Source organism: Notolepis coatsorum, assembly GCF_963971535.1.
Source record: "Notolepis coatsorum genome assembly, contig: SCAFFOLD_1167, whole genome shotgun sequence".
NCBI classification, from domain to species: Eukaryota; Metazoa; Chordata; class Actinopteri; order Aulopiformes; family Paralepididae; genus Notolepis; species Notolepis coatsorum.
In genome coordinates, this window is record NW_028173526.1 from 20,001 (window position 1) to 25,000 (window position 5,000).

The 5,000-nt window shown below is 42.8% G+C and overlaps 1 protein-coding gene across 1 annotated transcript in view; it reads left to right on the forward strand.

The window, feature by feature from the left end:
• LOC311247762 (small G protein signaling modulator 2-like) overlaps positions 1-5,000 on the forward strand; it is a gene marked incomplete at both ends in the record, with an annotated part of 45,156 nt that overhangs the window by 17,327 nt on the left and 22,829 nt on the right.

Sequence of the window (5,000 nt, forward strand, 5' to 3'; positions counted from 1 at the left end):
CTAGGGACATCTATGGATCTCAGGGAATGTATTCCCAGTGTCAGAAATATTGTGTCTGTTACTAGGCTAGAGTCAATTCATTGTAATGAACCAAAGGAGAATATACATTTTCTTTTCTTTTCTTTTTCTTTTTTAATCTTTGATGGTGAATAACACCATGCTAAAATTGACCAGACATGAAAAATGCATTCAGCACCTTCTTGAGATCACGTGTACAAAAGAATCTAAGCAAATTAATAAAGGGCAGATGATTTACAGGAGGCTTTGTAGATACAGTACTGAATTCTGCCATCCGGACACATGCCATTTGAAATATGATTATAGAATATAGAATATCAGGCCTATACATGACCTTAATATGGCCAAGTCACAGATCTATGGATCGGGCCAAATCTCCCCTTTCCAATGGCAGAGTTCAATTTGGATTTAGTACCACCAGGCACCCCTGACAGGGCAGCAAAAACCGTGAATGAAATTTCCTTTTTTGTAATGAAAATAGCTGATTGTGACAAGTTTTTTTGCTACACGTTCACAGAAAGGTAGAGAAACTAACTGCGTTCTATTTTATGGCAATAACGTTCAGGTTTGTTCCACCCGTGAGATATAATCCCGAAAATGAAGAAGAAAAAAAAGAAGTCAGATGATTGACAGGGGCTGGCGTGAGCTGGGGAAGTGTAGTTTCTTGAAATTCGAAAGCCCATCGAAAGCCCTGGGTCTCTTCTCTCAAAAGACTACACTCAAGTTACAGTAGGTTGCGCCAAGTCCTTGCGTCAATAAGTGCCTTTTTCCGACTCGATGCGCTGAGATTTCTATAAACTCACATTTCACTAATAACACTTAAAATCATTGGTAAACAAATGTAGTGCTGAAAATATACACTTTGACTGATGTTTTGATACGGTTAGGGTCTTATTTGAAAAAGAATGCAACATTAATTAATACAGTCTGTATTGATGGATTTATGGCGTGATATCAATCTCGTACCGGTACCGGACTGCTCGGGCTTAAAAGGTTAATGACCCAGCACCCTTTTAATGATGTCAGTTACATGAACCATCATAGCAGCATGAGGGAGGGGGGAGGGGAGGTACAGGGTATGGGCAGGGAAATAGTAGAAAGACATAAATATAGGCAATACAATTATAATACAAATAATAATAAAAAATAAACAGTGTAAACAATATAATTAACTCTAAATATGAGAAGTAAACAGTGTAATCAAAGGTGCGGTTTAGTTGTATGACCCAGCACCCCTTTAATGAGATGTCAGTAATATGACCCACTGACCAGCACCCCTTTAATGAGATGTCAGTAATATGACCCAGCACCAGGCCACGTGAGCGGATCGGCGCGGGCGAGAAATCCGCTCTTCGCTCTTTAAAGCTTGGTCCGCTCCGCTAATCGCTCATGTTGACCCCGCCCCCAAGTCGCTCTCCGCTCGCTCACCGCTCACCTTGAATCGAGCGCTCCCCGCTCCCCGCGCCACATCGCTCGGCAGATTTCTTTTTTTGGAGCATGGTGTAAATTAGCTCAAACTACAACAGTCTACACCCCCTGGGCCCATTAACAATTGTTTGTATTGAGCCGCATTGTAATTGTACCCATTCTGCAATGTTAAATAACATTGTTTATCCATTCACTAGCTCTATTAACACTTTCAGCGCCACGCCTGGTTTTCCGTTTTACCGCTTGAATGCCACCATCGGCGCCAATGTTAACGTTAATATCGCCTAATCTATGTTTTAAATTATGGCTATGTGTCTAATCTGCCCATCGCATTATCAAAGACTATTTTCCAGTCAGTGCTGTGAAGGCAGATAGTTTTTTTATCGCGTCGTTGCCGTTTCAGAGCAGTTAGAAAAGCCCCCGTTTTGATATAAAAAACAGCTCATTCTGGAGCATTCTATGAAAATCGTCTTTTAGTGGAATATTCCACAACGTTGATATTCGTCGGCCTTTTTATGAATCGTTTTCAAATAAACGCTAGATGATCAATATTATACGTGCACGCACGCACATTACGGCCGCGCACTGATAATCGCTCCGTTGATTTCCTCACAGACTTTTACAGTGAAACCGAAAGAAGACATTTCACAAAACAGCTTATAACTTCATCAAACTTACTCTGATTATCCTACCACTGATAACATAGAGTCCTTACCTGACATCAGATGGTATCCAACTGGTATATTCCAATTCCTGATCACCATTCGAAAAAATCGATACGTGTATGGATCCAACGCGATACAGTAGAACTCCATGATCCGCGGGGCTCTGAGGCTCCAGAATGAACTCTAGTAACCCCGGCTGGATCAGTGAACTGGAAAATGTGGAGTACCGGATTTTTTTCCCCATTCATTTTCATTGAGTCCATTCCAAAATCACTTATGTCATCTGGGAGACGACAGGGGGCGCTTTTTTCCACAGTGATCGCCGGCGCCCCTCGGCTATACTCGGGTAGGCTCGGGTGATGCAATAATTTTTCAGATCGCAAAAAAAAAATAATAATAATAATTCCGAGAAATCTCGTGAGTGGCATGCAACCACCTAAAAAAAAACGAGAAATCTCGTGAGTGGCACTCAAAGTGTTAAGCGATGATAGCTAGCCGAGCCACAATGCTATGGTCGCTGTTATTAACGTTATCATGTAAGCTAACGACAACAACAATGGCGTCGATACTTTTTCTAACAGGATGTGAGTGACAAAGCCTGAACAGGATATCACAGGTTCACCCTTCTCATTGGTTGAAAATGGCCTTCATGTTTGTACATCGCCATCTGTTGCTTTGGCATTGTACTACATGTATATTACATCAGTGTTAAACCACTGTGAGTGGCCTGGAGTGGATTGGAGTGGAGGAGAACTCTCGCTCCGGACGTCGCGCCGACCCATTTTAAAACCCACTCCTCGCTCACGTCAAAACCGCCCGCTCCGCTCTCCGTGCCGCTCACGCGCCGCGCTGCTCACATGGCCTGCCCAGCACCCCTGTAATGGGTCCTGTGAAACTGTAATTGGGCTTAACAATGCCCTGTCATTAAACAACAGTGGCTTTGTCACTCATCCTATCAGAGATTCAGTTAATGCCACATCAGCCTGTGACACACTTCCCCAACTCCTCCCACATCTCTCAGATGATGTCACTCTCTCTCTCTCTCTCTCTCTCTCTCTCTCTCTCTCTCTCTCTCTCTCTCTCTCTCTCTCTCTCTCTCTCTCTCTCTCTTGCATGCAGACACACAGACCAATAGACACTCTTGCTGTAAACAGGAACCCCTGCCAAACTCAAGTCACCTCACACTGCACCAAAACCGCTGTCGCCCCAATGTGACACGCGCTGGTGTTTTCACTGTGTGATCACTGAGCGGTCAGTGTTGCTGTCACCCCTAGTCGGATATTCACCCATGTAGTGTTGTAGGCTTATCAGGGTCGCTGTGTTTCTGGCTATACCTGCACTGCTTGTGGGGTTTGGCGTCTTTAATCAGCCCTCGGCACTGTTGCATTGTGGGGTTTGGAGTCTTTAATCAGCCCTCAAGCACTGTTGGGTCCAGGTTGTCTTGGCCCCAAAAAAATGCTTTGATAATTTGCTCTGTTTTTTGTGCTCTTTCCTTTTTTCTGACTTAACCTTCATTACTCTTTATTTCATTGTCACTTGCAAGTTGCAACATGCTTGACATGCATGAGAAATACAGTATGCACCCGTGTCCATTGTTTTCCACAGACTGACCAATAATATGTGTTTCTGCTTATCTGTGATGGAATATCCTCCACTATTTCTCTCTCTCTCTCTCTCTCTCTCTCTCTCTCTCTCTCTCTCTCTCTCTCTCTCTCTCTCTCTCTCTCTCTCTCTCTCTCTCTCTCTCTCTCTCTCTCTCTCTCTCTCTGTATTTTTTATTTAACTTCTTCTCTGCTATTAGTCCTTCCTTTTTTAATGCTGCAATGCTGTTCACTGTAATTCTTCACTAACCCCGACCCCCCCTCCCCTTTCCCCAACCACCCCCCCCCCCCCCCCCCCCCCTGGTCCTGTGGGGTTCCGCAGAGTGGTAGAGACCTGGAGTCCCTCTGATGAGAACAACCTGTCACCAGTGGTTGACGTCTAATCCTAAAGTAGAAACGCTTAGCTGCAGGGGCTCCTTCCAACATTCTTCTGTTTTTCTTTTATAGTACTATTATTTTATTATTATTATTATTATTATTATTATTATTATTATTATTATTATTATTATTATTATTATTATTATTATTATTATTATTATAATTATTATTATTATTATTATTATTATTATTATTATTATTATTATTATTATTATTATTATTATTATTATTATTATTATTAATTATTATTATTATTATTTGTGTTTATTTCGGGGTTCATGAATGACCAAAGAGCAGCTACATATTTTATGACATCATCAGCTCCAACCTGAAGAATTAAGGTGAAGAGCATTTGTTTCATGTTTTTCCATGAGTTTCTCTTCCTTCTTCTCTCTCTTCCTCCTTCTCTCTCTCTCTTCCTCCTTCTCTCTCTCTCTTCCTTCTCTCTTCTCTCGTCCTCCTTCTCTCTCCTCTCTTCTCCCTTCTATCTCTTCTCTTCATCTATCTCTTTCTCTCTCACACCTCTTCTCTCTTCTCTCTCTCACCTCTCTCTTCTCTCTTCCTCTCTCTCACCTCTCTCTTCCTTTCTCTCTCACCTCTCTCTTCCTCTCTCTCACCTCTCTCTTCCTCTCTCCCACCTCTCTCTCACCTCTCTCTTCCTCTCTCCCACCTCTCTCTTCTCTCTTCCTCTCTCTCACCTCTCTCTTCCTCTCTCCCACCTCTTTCTTCCTCTCTCTCTCACCTCTCTCTTCTCTCTTCCTCTCTCTCTCACCTCTCTCTTCTCTCTTACTCTCACTCTCTCCTCTCTTCTCTCTCTCCTCTCTCTTTTATTTCTTCTTGTCTTGTTCTGGCGTTATGCTTCCTGCATGTCCCGACCATCAGCCCTGTCTCCTTCGTCTCCTTCTTTTGT